Source organism: Solanum pennellii, chromosome 9 (assembly GCF_001406875.1).
Source record: "Solanum pennellii chromosome 9, SPENNV200".
In the NCBI taxonomy this organism is placed as follows: Eukaryota; Viridiplantae; Streptophyta; class Magnoliopsida; order Solanales; family Solanaceae; genus Solanum; species Solanum pennellii.
The window spans coordinates 77,682,007-77,699,306 of record NC_028645.1 but is presented as its reverse complement, the minus strand read 5'-3'; the positions used below and the strand labels follow the sequence as shown (position 1 = coordinate 77,699,306).

At 33.0% G+C, this 17,300-nt stretch overlaps 1 long non-coding RNA gene across 1 annotated transcript; it reads left to right on the top strand.

Moving 5' to 3' along the window:
- The first annotated feature begins 7,728 nt into the window (after positions 1 to 7,728).
- Positions 7,729 to 9,187, top strand: LOC114078660. Its single transcript, XR_003580354.1, has 2 exons — positions 7,729 to 8,070; positions 8,920 to 9,187. It is a non-coding gene; the product is annotated as an uncharacterized LOC114078660 (long non-coding RNA).
- Positions 9,188 to 17,300: the final 8,113 nt, after the last annotated feature.

Sequence of the window (17,300 nt, the reverse complement as noted above, 5' to 3'; positions counted from 1 at the left end):
ACTCACCAGTATAAGTAGGAGGATTCATTAGTCTGAACCTCCCAAATATCTTTTGCTCATCAATGGTCATAGAAAATTTGTTCGCCAAATGTGATGCAATATCTGGAAACTCCATACTATCAAAACGAAGAGCTACAGCAGCATCTGGCTGAGTCCTGGGAGTCTGAGAATCTGGAGCAACTATCGGATCTGGAGTCTGACCTCCGACACGGGTCTGTGAGCCATCAGAAGTGACAGGCAAAGCTCCTGCCTGAGCCATCCCCTCTAGGAGTCCTAACATACGAGCCAAGGTATCTTGAAGCACTTGGGTGACAATAGTACTGGGTGGAGCCTGAGCCGGCTCATCCCCATCGACAAGATCTTGCACATCCCCACGAATATCCTCTGCATCAGGAGGTACGGTCCTATCACGACCCTGGGTAACTATTGGTACTTGACCTTCCACAGGTGCTGCAATACGGCCCCTACCCCGACCTTGAGCTCGTCTCCTGCCTCTACCTCGGATAGTGTTCCCAGAAGCAGGCGCAGGAATAGGATTCTGACCACCACTTGCCGGTGTACGATTTCTCGCCATCTGAGAGAATGAGATATCAAGATTAGAATTTCAACAAGGTCAAGTGTGCACGATAGTGAATGAAAGAACAAAATATTTCCTATATGTCCTATAGCCTCTCGAAGATAGGTATGGACGTCTTCATACCGATCCGCAAGACTCTACTAGACATTGCTCTTGTACTCGTGAGACCGATGAACCTAGGGCTCTAATACCAAATTTGTCACGACCCAAAAATCACGAGTCGTGATGGCACCTATATTCCCAACCAATAGGTAAGCCAACCAACATATTTTAACAAACTTAACTAACTAATGAGTGAAAAAAATAAATCTTCAATACTGAGTTCCTTATAAGTACGAATGCGGAAAACTGAAAAAAATACTACCCAAGAATTGGTGTCATAAGTACAAGAGCTTCTAGAATACAATGCAAGTCTGAAACTAAAATGACAAATCTAACATAAGGGATATCCTGTCTGAATACTGAATAACAGAATACGTAAAAGATAGAGGGAGATGTGGGCCACGGAACAGCCAAGCAGCTCACCACAACTCCAAGACACTCCAAACTCGGACTCAAACTGCTCCTCGAGATGTGCTCCTACTCGGAATCGAATCTGCACCACAAAGAGTGCAACAAGTGTAGTATGAGTACGAAACCACGTGTACCCAGTATGTCTCATTGACCGACAACGAAGAAGTAGTGACGGGAGTTTATATAAGAAAATAAGTTCTTAAATTATACAAGTATATATATATACACCTACTATTTTAGTTTTACCAATAAAGGAAATCAACATAAGGTACTTTCCAAACACCAAACGAAACATATAATCATCAAGAATGAATGATGCGATGAAATGTAATGCAATGTGATACCATGTCATGATATATCTCAGAATACCCTGTACTCACTCAACCGTATACACATGATACTCCTCGGAAATACATCGAGAGTTCATGACCCATGGGGGACTCGCGAGGTCCATATACCGACACGGACGATCTCCACGTGTCTGTGCGGACGATCTCAACGCACTATCATAATATCAAACAATTTTCGCACGGACGGTCTCCACGTGCCCAATTTACAATCTTAACATCTCACCATCCCCAGCACGGACGATCTCCACGTGCCCAACTTATACTCAATCTCATGTCAATGCATGTACACAATATTATTTCAATAAAGGGGATGATGATGCACCTGAATCAGTCAAATATCGACATACTACATAACCACCTCGATTATCACAACTATACGGGTGTAATAAAGCAAACACAATCACACAAGGATTTCAAGTCAATAATATATCACCTAATGCCCATATGCTTTGGCATTCTCAAATTACAATCCACATTCTATAGTAGTAATTTTCCTTTTTATAACACCGGTACTCGTACCAATGCCCGTCACACCATTGATACGAGACCCCCATCTTTCGCCCTTACCCCTTTGTCTATTTCAATTTTTTTAATCTTTTATTAGGAAAATTTCCTTCAAAAAGTCTAAAAAGTCTTAACATACCTCAAGTGCCGAACTCGTGCCACGAATCCTCAAGGTAGTTCCTTCCCTTTTCGCAAAATTTCGGAACGTTCACGATCTACCAATGATGCAATATTCGTAAGTAAGCGAGTTTGTATCAAATCATTATATTTCTATCATAGACCCTAAAACTCACTCATATTTCTAATCTGGCTCCAAACCTTGATAAAATTTGTATGCCAAATTTATCATATTTACTAAATTTCAAGCCAAGAATTTAACTTTAACCTCTCCAAATACCCTAGAATTCAATGTTAAATCATATAATATACATCTAATAATTAATTGCCTATCTCAATATATCAAAAACTATTATCTTAATTTGATAAAATAAGTACAAATAAGAATCAATTAAGAGAACCAAAGAATACAGTAGTGTCGTGAACACGTTCTTTCTTTTCTTCAAGTGCATATGGTCAATTGTCTAACTTTTTATAAAATTATACATATAAATGCATAATGTGTCCAATGATTAAGAATTCATTGGCATCATTACCTCAATTTACCCTATGCCACTTTGATATTTAATATAATATGCACTCCAGCAACTACCATAGGGCTTAATCACCTCTAACAACTTATTTTATTATATTACTTCAAGTGCACCATATCATTATATATAAACATTATTGAATCTGGATCGGTTTACCTGGAAATCAGTGCCGCCGTAGCAGTTTGGTTCGTCTCGTCTCCATACAAGTTGTTTTTAACTTTTATTTCTTTATTCTAAAATAACCTACTAATATATTTTAATTATATGAGTCAAATTTTAAGGAGTTTTTATACATATGCCCTATTAACTATTACTATGTTAATTATTTAATAAATTCTCATCAACTAGATACTCGTAGTTATCAAATAGTTTAAAAATACCCCTTTAAGTATTCAAAAGTAGTCAAAATAGTCCTAGTTTTCAAAACTACCAGCGGGTCGTTACATTTGTGGTTCAAAATGAATGATAGAAATTTTTGTGGTTGTAAATCATTTTATTAAGGATAAAATAGATATTTTATACTTATATTATTACCTAGTATAGAAATATATTATTTTTTTTTGAAAACTGACTTAAAAGAAAAATAATAATAAAAAAATGACGAACATTCAAAAATAAAAAATGACAAACATTCTTAAAAGAACTAGTAACTACAACAACAATTGGGATACAAGAAACAATAAATGGTACCTACCACTATTGGTGTGTGGAAGGTTAAGTTATACAACAGTCAACTATCTATTAACATTCTACCTTAATTTGTAACCTCCTTAATTACTTATCTAAGATCACATTCTCAACAAGCTTCAACTGAGTAATATACTAGGCATTAAGCTTAGTACATTGTATGAATATATACAAAAAACATCCTACCTAACAAATAGTGTGGATGGTTAAGATTGATACTTGATAGCAAATTTCACAATCCTAGAAACTTATTTTCTAGGCGAGACAACCTTCAAATTTTGAATCGCGTTCACTTCCTTGCTATGATAACAAAGGTGTACGTAGGTACACGAAATTTCCAATGAATGATAAGGCCACTCGTAAATTGATGTTTGAGAGATCGAATTGAGTTAAAAATTTTAATCAAATAAAAATAGGTAGAAATCGACGGGAGTAACTACTTTACCTTAAAAAAACAAAACAGCAGTATCAAAGGTTCCAATTCCCCCCCCCCCCTCCGTCCCCCCAAAAGAAAATAAAGAAAAACAGAAGCTAAAAAACAATTTTCATAAGTAAGCAAGAACATGCATACATCACACAATCATGAAATCGCAATTATCACCTACATTGAAACAAGCTTGAATCCCTAAGAAACTTGATCCTTTCCTTTCCGGATTCATTCAGCTTGTTCTTGATCTACAAACAATCACAATAACAAGGGAATCAACAAACAATCGCTAATTACCCTGATTACTAACAATTCTATGATCAACCCTAGATCAAACCCATGATCCCAATTATCTAAATAGGGTTACTTACACCATAAAATCTATCAAGGAACCCTTCCCCATCAATATTCATTCTATTACATTCTACGGATCGAAAAGTAAATTCGGGGAGTTAAAAGCTTACCTTTAGCTTCATGAATGGTGGAAAACGAGTTGGAATAGCCCAAGGTCGTTCTTTAGCTCTAAAAGTAAAAAAATGTCAAATAAGATCGTTTAGAGGTTTTATTTACGATTTTATCGCGACTGTCCTGCTAGAGCGATACCTCCAATCCTCATTGCGTCTGCTACAATGACACTCGTTCCGTTTTAGCAGCACAAATCCCGCTACAACGGCCATAGAGAAATTCAATTCCTCCATTTTTACAACACACTCTAAACCATTACGCTTAGATAATACCCTTAACGCTAAAGAGCGATTCCCGGAAATCTACTTATTCAAATTCAATTCCGTGAAATCGTACGAGTTTCTTAACGAGTTACCTAACCGATTATACAATCAAATTCATATTTACTCCACCCGATATCTACCGTATTTCCCTACACCGATGACTCTGATTTTTCTCCAAATCTTGACAAGGTTGGAAAAATACCAACACTACGAAAAAAGTTTCCTACCCCAATTTTTCCCTTGTTGACATTTCTATAACGACGAAACTAGGTTGTTACATATCACTAGAATTACTAGTACATTTATCTCAATAACCTTTATTTTCTATTTGAATTGAGTATTTTTATTTTTTGAATTGATGGTATAACTGTTGGAGTTGGTCGGTAACTTTTTATTTAATTGAGAGATTAAAAAAATGTTTTTTTTAATATAATGAGGAAATTAGATGAGAGTGATACTAATATAGATTAGATGAGAACGGGTAATTAAAAATAATATTTGTGAAACAAAGTTATTACATAAAAAATAGATATGTATACACTCTGAGATGAGAAGAAATATAATAATAATGAAATGCTTTGAGGGTTATTGCATAAAGTAACTTGTATTTACAGAAAGATTTAGAGAAAGTACTATGTGTTTTTATATATATATGTTCGTCGTTGAAGATGAATATTTTTTTCTGTTTTATTAAAATAAAATTCTCTATCAAGAAAAACATATAATATCTTGAGAGTTTTTTTGAATTAAACAAATTTATGTAGTACACAAATGATATACTCCGTTCGTTTAAAAAAGAATGTTCCTATTTCATTTTTAGTCTGTTTAAAAAAGAATGACTAATTTTCTTTTTTGGCAAGACTTTAACTTTAACTTTCCACGTGACATGTTTAAGACAACAAGATTAAAGGACATTTTAATACATTTGACATAACTTTAATTTATAATTACAAGATTAAAAAATCTTCTTTCTTTTCTTAAACTCCGTTCCAAGTCAAACTAGATTATCTTTTTTTAAACGAAGAGAGTATAAACTTGTATCTAGTGTGTATAATATTGCATATATAATATCATACACTCTCATAGATAAAATATATGTCAAATATAGTTTAACATATCTATGGTGAGATTCACTACACAAGCAATTAATATCATTATAACCATTGCCGTAAATCATCATTACTACAACACATTTGGTCATAATAATACAAAAATCACTTTCATAGAAGAAAAAAAAAGAAAATTCATTATTAGAATGCGGACATATCTTCTTTTTTAGCAAATAAATCGCGTAAGTAAAATCTGCTAGTAACAATGTCATTATTTTGTGAGGTACTTTCATATTTCTTAAAAGGAAAAATATTAATAACAGTTAACTTCGATACAATAATAGAAGGAGAAATGAAAGGAAAAAAATGATAATATGAACAAAAATTACAAAGATAGATGAAATCAACATATGATAAATATGATTATTATGACACCAGACAGAGTTTCACGATGACGCTTGAAAAAGGGGACAGGTTTATGATAAGAGTGCTTGTAAGATAGGAACTGAAAAGAATAGATTAGTTATGAGCCGAAAATTATAAAATATCTTTATTTTCTTAAATTGCTATATTTTGAGAAGTGTGATTATTCAGGGTTATTAATCAAAAATATCTTTAAGATGATACTTCAAAATCATATTTCATCATATGATATGAAAATCTCTCATTTGCTTTTTCTCCTTTTGAAGTTTCCTTATCGACATGCATCGAATGAGATTAATTCTGATAAAAAGGTATTTTATCTTTCGTAATCTCCATCTTTCACCTCGATCCTGAAACGTGCTGCTCAGTTAGAATATTCACAACTGATTATGAAAATATTTTAATTATTATTCTTTCTTTTTGACGAACCCCCCATCCAACCGCAAATCCAATGGTGCATGGCGTTTTACTTTTAGAATGCATGACTTCACTTGAACCCAGGATGAGTTTTTTGTACTAAAAAAATTAGAATTCAAGGTCCAAAAAACAAGTTAACAATTAGGGTACTAAGTAAAAAAATCTACATTTAAGAAAATATAGAATTTTTTTTAATTTTTGGCTCATATCTTATCTCTTCTTATCAGCTCACTCTAATTCCTATCTTACAATCTCTCTAACCATAGATAAATCCCCTAGTTAAATGTCATCATGAAACTCCGTTTTGGTGTCATAATAATCATATTTATCCTATGTTGACTTCATGTATCTTTGTAATTTTGTTGATAGTAGTATCATTCTTTTTCTTTCATTTCTCCTTCTTTTGTATCGAAGTGAACTGTTATTATTTTTTTCTTTTTAACAATATAAAAATACCTCACAAAGTTATGACATTGTTACTATCAGAACTTACTTACGCCAATTCAATTACTAGAAAAGGAGATATGTCCAAATTCTAATGAACTTTCTTTTTCTTTTTTTTTTCTTCTATGAAAGTGTTTTTTGTGTTGTTATGACCAAATGTGATATGGTTATGATGGTTTACGATAATTAAGATATTAGAGTATTATATATCTAATAGATGTCAGAGATGATCCAATGGTTATGTCTTATGTGAGAGAAAAGGCCACAACACATACCAACACTTGTTGTCACTATAAAGCCCAAAAACAAAAGAAGATTTTTCTTACTTTTCAACAAAACCTATCAATCCTAATGTCATGATTTATCTAGTCATCATACCAGTTAGACGGTATGAGGCATAAATTTGTCCATTATAAGTCTTAATGGAATATTCTAGAAATATATAGAGAAATTTTTGAAAATTTTTAGAATTTCATGGATTTACAAGAAAAAACCTAATTGTGTAGAGTATTCTAGAATGAAGACTTAGTTGTAAATATGTAGAGGCTCATAGAACAATTATTATTTATGTATTGACCATATGAAAGACTTACATGGAAAGAAGAATAACCCTTTGTGGAATATTCTAGAAATATATAAAGAAATCTTTGAAAGATCTAAGGATTTCATGGATTTACAAGAAAAAACCTAGTTCTGTAGAGTATTCTAGAACGAAGACTTACTATATGAAAGACTTACATGGAAATAAGAATAGTCCTTAGTGGAATATTCTAGAAATATATGGAGAAATCTTTGGAATATCCTAGAATTTCATGGATTATTTACATGAAAAGACCTTAAAATATTCTAGTTGTATAGAGTATTCTAGAATGTAAACTTTTTGTAAATATATAAGGACTCATATAACAATTATTATTTATATATTGTCTATATGGAAGACTTACATGGAAAGAAGAATAGTCCTTAGTAGAATACTCTAGAAATATATTGAAGAATTCTTTGGAAGATCTTAGAGTTTCATGGATTTACATGAAAATCCCTTAGAATATCCTAGTTGTATAGAATATTCTAGAATGTAGACTTTTTGTGAATATGTAAGGACTTACATAATAATTATTATTTATATATTAACCCTAAATTAGTTATATAAATAGAGTGCAACCATTTGTAAATTGACAAGCAATATAGCAATCTGTTGGGGTAATTTGCCTCGTGAGCTATTGAGAGGTACTAATGAGGATTAAGGCATCCGAGAAAAAATGTGGCTGCTTTTACTGGCGTTCCGTGTCTCCTTGAAGCAGGTTCGAGTTTTGATTTTTATAAATTATTATTATTGCAGTGTATGCAGATCAAAATTCTTTTAAGACAATTCACTTTCGAATTTTCAGTTTCTTTAAGTTTTAAATTTCTGATTCACATCAATTTTGTGTTTCAAAAAATGGAATAGAAAAAAAATAGAATTTTTTCATGTTCTTATTTTCTTAACCCAGCAACTACCTCTCTCCACTGCTTAACTGAAAAGATCCCATGCATTATAAATTATTATAAATTAATAACTAGTGCAAAAGAAAATTACACAAAAGAGGAAGGGATCCACGATTAAATAGAAGTAGTGGAATCTAATACCATTATACATATGATGGTTAGTATGGATGGAAAGAAATAGTTGATGTTTCGAAGATAGATCTAGTCTGATTTTCCAATAAAATAGAATAGCTTAGTATATTTTATTTTTTGATATAAACAACTTTGCATAGAAGATGTAGATTAAAATTGTAAGCTACCTATGATCTACATCTTCTATTCTAAGTTGATTACAAAAAAAAAATAAAGATGAACAGAATTGATATTAAATCTATCTTCAAAATATCTTTTATTTCTTTTCTTCCACACTCACCACCATATGCATGATGATATGAATTAGCCTCCACTTTTCTTCTGACTTTTAGATTGCCCACCTATCTCTTCTGTGTAATTTACTTTCTGGCTATATTTTTAGTTTATAACGTGTGAAATCTTTTGTGTTGGGCAGTGGTGAGCGGTGGCTATTTGTATTAAGGAGATAGAAACAACTATTGACAAATTATGCAATATTGATTTATGTTGTTATATATTGTTCTCTAACATTTACATTTCTTCTTATTTGGGAGCTTTGGAGCATACACTTGAAGAAAGTGAAAATTGGAAGCAATAGAGAAGATGTTAGCAGATTATATATACAAAGCCTCTTTTTAAGAGTTCTGTGTTACTTTCAATCAAACCTTTTATTCAGGGGCGGAGCTACTTACTTCGAAGTATAGTTTTTTGTGTAAATACTTATAAAAATAAGTGGATGGTTAATTGGTTTATTGGTAAATAAATACATGTCTGATTCTCTTTTTGAAAGAAAAACATATACTTGCATAAGTTTCTCCTTTATTACTTTAGTTTGTTTTTACTTTTTGCTATATGTAGATTTTATTTTCAAATAACAGAAAATTACTAAGTTTCAATGGTAATGAATGCTAGCAAAGTAATGAAACTGAATAATCTATATTAGCAAAGTAACAAAATGAACGAAAACTTAAAGCAGAGCGACTTTAAAACACAAAACAATGTTATGCGGTATTTTTGTGGCTTATTAAAAAGCTTAATTTGCAAGGTAGTTGTTCTGTTGTCATTCCTATATAATTACAATAACATATTCAATATAATATTTTTTAAAAATATGGTATTTTTATGACAAATTATAGATTTAATTGGCATTTAATAGCCCATTTTAAATTTTTTAGCTATAAAGTATTTTATTTATTTATTTATTTGACAGTAAACTGCCACATTTTGTTTCTTGAAAATGAGTTTTTTTCTTGATTCTCTCTCTATTTACTACTCCCTCCGTTCCATTTTATTAGAGGTTGTTTGACTCCGCACGAATTTTAAGAAAGAAATGAAGACTTTTAAAATTTGTGATCCAAAATGAATGATAGAAATTTGTTGGGTGTAAATCATTTCATTATGAGTAAAATAAATATTTTATAGTTAAATTGTTACCTAATATAGAATTGTGTCATTATTTTCGAGACTGACTAAAAAGAAAAGTGAGTCAATAAATTGGAACAGAGAGAGTAGTACTTTTGCTTTTATTATTTCTATTTTTCTCTCTCCTTATAATTTATCAACAAAAGATATTGTCGTATTTTCAACTCTTTTTTATAAATAATTGACTCAAGACAAATAAGAAGGGGGGGGGGGGGGAGAGTGTGGTGTGGTATGGAGGGAAGCCATGATTAAAAAAATGACGAACATTCAAAAATGAAAAATGACAAACATTCTTAAAAGGACTAGTAACTACAACAAAATAGAACATTCTTTAATTTTTTATCTAAGATTGCGTCCTCAGCAAGCTTCAGCTGTGCAATATACTAGGCATTAAGCTAAGTAAATTGTATGAATATATGCAGAAAACATCCTAGCAAATTGTATGGATGGTTAAGATTGATTACGTGGGTGACTATAATTGACTCTCCAACGGGGGTAGAAACACGAATAAGGGCAACAAGACATCACACAACGTCTCAAATTCAGAGGTAAATCTCTTTAACACATAAGAATAAGTATTTCCGGATCAAATAACACATTAACCATCCGGTCACAAACAAGAATAGTATATGTGATCACCGCATCAGATGCCTCCGCTTCATTTTTGCCCGGAAAAGCATAACACTAAGCTTTATCATCAACACGAGCTACCTCCTTTCCTTGTTGAACATTACCTCTACCTCCGTTACCCATTTCTTTACCTCCACGTCCTCGCTGGTTGCCTCCTCGCCCACGTTGTGGATGCCCTCTACCATTATTACCATTTCCCGCGGGTACCATTGATCGGGAAGGCTGTTGTCTAGACTTGAATACACATGTGTGGTTAATCTCTCCTCATATGTCCAAGTTCCCTACAATTAAAAACAAATGCGATCGACGGATGGTCTGTTGCCCGTCACATGCACAAAACTCCGTCTATCCTGAAAATTATTGTATGGAGTTCCCGAACAATTACATGTAGAGGCGAGCATGACGGACTGAATTGTCTTGGCCGCGAGCATTGGTCGACAAGATCCTCTAACATAGGAGCCATGAAAATTTCAAAATTCTTGGCGCTCTAAGCCAATGTCTTAGATTGACCATCTCGCCTCACCCCCTCCACTTAACATAATCTGTTACCTCATTGAAACTCTTCTCTGCAGAAGTTCATGTGAACAGACAAAACTTCCAATTCAGAATTCAAACCTATAACAAATAATCGGATCCTCTCCTCTTCAGTATTAACCAACTTTGTAGCATATTTGGATAAAAAATGAAACTTAACCTCATAAACAACCACAGACATACCACATTGCTCTAAGGCCATAAAATCATCCTTCTTGCGATCTCTCAAGGTCCTAGGTACATACTTCTCCAGATTTAATGCATGGAATTGGGTCCAAGTAAGTGGGGGTAAGGTGCAAGATCTGCATTCTACGTAAGCTCTCCACCATTGCTTGGACTCAACATTAAGTTGGAAGGACACGAATTCCACCCCATGTTGGTAAACAATACTCAACTTATGCATCCTCTCATAACAATCCAAGATGAACTTATAAGCATCTTCAGTCTCAAAACCAAGAAATGTCGGAGCCTTAAGCTTCAGAAACTTGATAAACATATCATGCGCATTACTGAACATCATAAAACCCAACAAAACGACGGAAGAAGGCATCGTTACCACCCACTACACCCGCCTGCGCGCAATCCTAGCTACCAGAGGGTTAGTAAGGGCTTGAGTAAGTGGAAAAAATCCTGGACAGCCAACCCTTTCAAGAATTACATGATCTATTGAGCTAATACCAAATCGTTAGGAGGGATCCCTATCGCTTCAGCCTACACTCCTTCCCCTCGTTCAATCTCCTCAACATTCTCAATCTCAACTTCCTCTTCTATATTTTCATGTGTGCAGGAGGTTTCTCATTCACCAGAACATTGTCAATCGGCACGTTATTCACAGCAGGTGCCACTCTCCCACGGCCTCTACCCTCAACTACGACCTCTCGCTGCACGTTTCGCAGCTGGGGCATTGACGGGAGTTACGGGCCCAACACTTTTATACTTAGTATTAACCATCTGCAGACAGAAAATGAAAGAAGTTAGATACCAATTTGAATTGACAGATACCGAATTGGAATCAAGTCATAGCAATAAGGAGACGAGAAAATGGAGATTTCCAAAAGTCCTATATCTCTCAAAGAAAAGTAAAGGCGTCCTCGCACCGTTCTGCGAGATTCTATTAGACTCGTTTCGGTATATCGAGATCAATGAACCTCGATTCTAATACCAACTTTGTCACGACCCAAACCGTCGTGATTGGTATCCACACTTAGAAACCGGTGGGAGAACCACTACTACTATCAAACTAAAGAAATTATTCTAAAATTAAGACATTTAATTTATGAAAGCAAGTCAAACAACTAAAAGCGAAGTTCATTACTAAACAAAAGATCTAACAAGTAAAATATTGCGGAAGTTAAACCTAGTATGTGAAAGTTAAAGTACTAAAACTACTAAAGATAGCCAAGTAAAAATAAGAAAAAACTAATTAACTATTCAACTAACTAAAACAATGATCTAAGTCTGATAATGGTGGACATAGACTAAAGAGAACTCCATGGTAACCCGGAAGATGCAGCTCACCCTTGAAGTCGATACGATAATCTCTAATCTCCTAGGCGAAGTCTGTCAATAACCGCTTGAAGATGCTCTGTACTTAATAAAAATAAGAGCAAGTGCAGAATCAGTACACAACCACTATGCACTGCTAAGATCACACGACTATTCCATTAGTGTAATATGAACAAGTCGAACAAACATTATAATCATATGCATATATATCAACATAAACAACATAATCAACCTTAAAATTAAATAACACATTTTACATGCTTAACACATAATTGGTCCTCTCATGGAACCCAAACTCAAACTGTTAGTGCACCGGCGTGGTACCCGATCCCAGTTAGCTTATCGAAATATGGCAATCCAATTCCATAATTGTGCCAGAACGTGGTAACTCAATTCAATATTTATGTCGAAACGTGGCAATTTGATCCAAGTTAGCTTGCCGAAACGTGACAATATGATTCTCATTCACACACCACAATCACAGTCACCAATACCTCATCAAGATCACACATGAACATCATGATTTCATGGCTATATTATTCATCTATATCCGTTACAACAACATGATCAATATTGCGACATTTATATACTTACAAATATCATAATGAAGCAAGAACATGCATGCATCACACAATCATGAAATCACAACCATCACCTACCTCGAAATTAGCTTGAAATCTTAAGAAACTTGATCATTTCCTTTCCAGATTCGTCCCACTTGTTCTTGGTCTACAGAGAATCATAATAACACGAGAATCAATGAACAATCACAAATTACCCAGATTACTAACAATTCTATGAACTCTAGATCAAACCCATGATCCCAACTATCCAAATTATGATTAATTACACCATAAAATCTATCAACGAACCCTTACCATCAATATTGACCTATTCTATTACGTTCTACGGATCAAAAAGTGAATTCGAAGAGTGAACAACTTACCTTTAACTTCAAGAATGGTGAAAATGAGTTGGAATAGACTGTAACATCTCGCAATTCGAAATGGCTAAGAATAAGCTAAGAGACTAAAAATATTCATTTTTGAAAACAAAGGGGAAAATCTGGAAAATTACCCAAGCTAAGTAAGTTAATTTTGGTAATTTTCAAACGGTCATAACTCCTATATTAGGATGATTTAGAGGTAGTTCTTGATATGGTTGGAGAGATCTTTCCAACGCCGTCGAGTTTGCACATTTTTGATATCGTATGAGGGAGATATTGCCTATCAGAAATTAGGTTGTTGAAGTAAGGAAAATCTCAATTTTGATTTAAGGAATGGCAAACTAGTCTTTTCACTAATTAATTTTCTATTTTATTTTAGGGGTTTATTGGGGTAAAAATTAAGTTAAATTTATTTTTAGAAAATCAAAATCACGCTTAGGGCTTTTAGTAAAGAGAAAAGAAGAAGGAAAGGGAGAAAAGTCAAGAGTTCGCCAAGGACGCAAATGTTTGCGAGTGGAATTCGTCGGAGGTGATCCCTATCAAGGTATGTGAGACCTTTTCGTGTTGGGTTAGTTCACCCACTCACCAACTTGTCAAAATTCAAGGACTTTTAGTTGGTTGAATGATAAAAAGTGAAGTTTTTGAAGAACATTGTTGAATTCTTGTTGGTTGAGTTGTTACATGCCTAGAGTTGATTTGTATTTCTCAGTTGTTTTTAAATTTAAATCTATTGGATGTACTAATGATCCTAAGTGTTTGGGGAAAAAACCGTGTAAGTTTAGAGGGTTTAGAGATGAAAAATGAAGGAGAAAAGTAGGAGATTGCTTGGGCAAGGGCTAGGGCATCACGCCTGCCAGAGCGCCACGAAAGTTCTTCTGAACTTTGGCCTCTGGCGCGTCGCACCATTCAGAGCACCACAGAAAGTTCTCTAAACTTTGAGGGCTGGCGCCCCACGCTAGGGATGTCAGTTCTTCCCATTCTTCTTCCACCTTTTCGTACTAATTCCTAAGTGATGTTTCTATGATTCCTAATTGATTCTAACACTCGAAGGTACATCTAAACATCATGAAATCATCCATAAACATGTGATCATGAACCTTGAATCCATAATCCAATTCAAGGAAAGTTAAGATCAATGTCAAAGAAGTTAAGAGTTAAATAGTAAGTCGAAGCAAAGTCTCTTAAACTTTCATGAGTCTTTATTAATCGTTTTAACTCGTTTTAAGACTCAAGTTTAAAGCTAAGTAAAGAGTAAAGAGTTGATTTCATTTCTCAAATGTTATAAGGGAACTAAGTATTCCTAAGAGCCTCTAAATATTTTTCACTAAGATAAGAGGAAACTAAGATTTCCAAAAGAGTTTTGAGTAAGAAAAGGGAACATTGATTCCAAGAGAGCTTTCTAAAGCTGAGTGTTGAGAAATTATCTCAACCCAAAGAAGGAAGTTGTTTTTTTAAAAGCATGAGCCAAAGTATATCTAGGAGTAGTATAGAGCACCTGAGATATGTTCAAATTCTAATGAACTTTCTTTTTCTTTTTTTTTCTTATGTGAAAGTGTTTTTTCTATTGCTATAACCAAATGTGTTATAATAATCTGTTGGGGTAATATGCTTCCTAAGCAATTGAGAGGTACTTATGAGGATTAAGGCATTTGAGAATTTCTTTTATTGGCGTTTCTTATCTCCTTGAAGCAGGTTCTGGGTCTTGATTTTTATAAATTATTAATATTGCAGTGTATGTAGACCAAAATTCTTTTAAGACAATTTACTTTTGAATTTTTAGTTCCTTTAAATTTTTGAATTTCTTACTCACATTAATTTTGTGTTTCAAATAATGGAATAGAAGAAAAAAAAAAGTAGAACTTTGTTATATTCTTATTTCCTTAATCCAGCAATTACCTCTCCCCGCTGCTTAACTGAAAAGATTGCATACATTATAAACTAATAACTAGTGCAAAAGAAAATTATATAAAGGAGAGAGGGATCCAAGATTCAATAGAAGTAGTGGAATCTAATACTACTATACATATAATGGTTAGTAATAGATGGAAAGATATAGTTGATGTTTCAAAATAGATCTAGTCTCATTCGCAAGTAAAATAGAATAGTTTAGTATCTTTTCTTTTTTGATATAAAAAATTGTATAGAAGATGTAGATCAAAATTGCAAGCTCCCAATGATTTACATCTTCTATTCTAAGTTGTTTACACTAAAAAACTAAAGATGCTAAATAATTCCATATTACTTTTGTGAATAAAGCTAATATTTAATCTATCTTTAAAATATTTTTTTCTTTTTTTCTTCTACACTGACCATCATATGCATGATGATATTAATTATCTTCCATCATTTCTTTTGAGTTTTAGATTCCCCACCTATCTCTTATGTGTAATTTAGTTTCGAGCTAATTTTTATTTTATAACGCGTGAAATCTTTTGTGTTGGACAATATTGAGAAGGTGGTTTTTTGTATTAAGGAGATAGGAATAGCTATTGACTCATTATGCAAGATTGACTTATGTTGTTTATATTGTTCTCTAACATTTAAATTGAATTGGTTCTTATTTGGGAGCTTTGGAGCATCATACACATTGAAGAAAGTAAAAATTGGAAACAATTGGAAAGATGCTAGCAGATTAGATATATGAAGCCTCTTTTCAAGTCTTTTTAAGAGTTGTTTGTTATTTTCGATCAAACCTCCTATCCATGGGCGGAGCTACTTACTTCAAAAGAATCCTATAATTTTTGTGTAAATACTTATATAATTAAGTGGATGATTTATTGGTAAATATATACATGTCAGATTCTCTTTTTGAAAGGAAACCTTATACTTTCATAAGTTTTTCCTTTATTACTTTAGTTTTTTCCTTTTTGATAGACGTAGATTTTATTTTCAAATAACAGAAAATTACTAAGTTTCATTGGCAATGAATACTAGCAAAATAATGGAAATGAATCTATATTTGGCAACGTAACAAAATGAACGAAAACTTAAAGCCGCGAGGCTTAAAACACACAAAAAGGTGATATGCGGCTTAAAATTTTTGTGGGTTAAAAAGCTTAATTTTCACTGCAATCGTCCATTGACATTTCTAAACAATAACACATGCAGTATAATAATTGAAAAAATAACATACGGTAAAATCTCTATAAATTAATATAGGTGGGACTATGAAATTTTATTATTTTTATAGAGATATATTTAATCGATAAATTAATATTTATTAATTTAAAGAATGATTTGAGATTTCATGAAGGTTAATTTTAATTATATCAAAATCATTGTATCTTACTAATATATATATCATATTTATTGATTTCACATAAAAAGTATTACACATAAAGTGCAACGAATACATCAAAATCATTGTATCTTACTATTTTTGACCTTGTGATTTGTGATAATAAGAGATTTCAAGATGTATGATCGAGCAGATTTTGTTGTAGGAATTAGTAGGTTGTGAAGTGGGACAAACTGATCTAGTAAAGATCAATGTTTGGATGCTATCAATTTTGCAATACCTGTTTGAAAAAAAAATATTCAGCAAAAGACAATAGCAAATTACTTTCGATACTGTAAAATTCATTTGGGGGATACAATTTCAGGGACTTTAAATGAACCTGCTTGTGAAAACATCATTCATGAACTTGATGTCATTGTTAATGATCTCTGTTACCATAATAAAATGGATGACAATAATGTGATCGATAATCCGTGTGAAAGTGATACATGTTCAGAAGACTAGAACATAGAAGTAATCGTGGATACCATCAGAAAAGTAATGTTGATGATAAAGTTGAAGATATCTTTGGAACCAGTTGCGCGTTAGGAAACACTTATCGCATCTAGAACTCTATACAATCTTATGTGCAATTTGAAAATATAACATCGGAGCTCGTG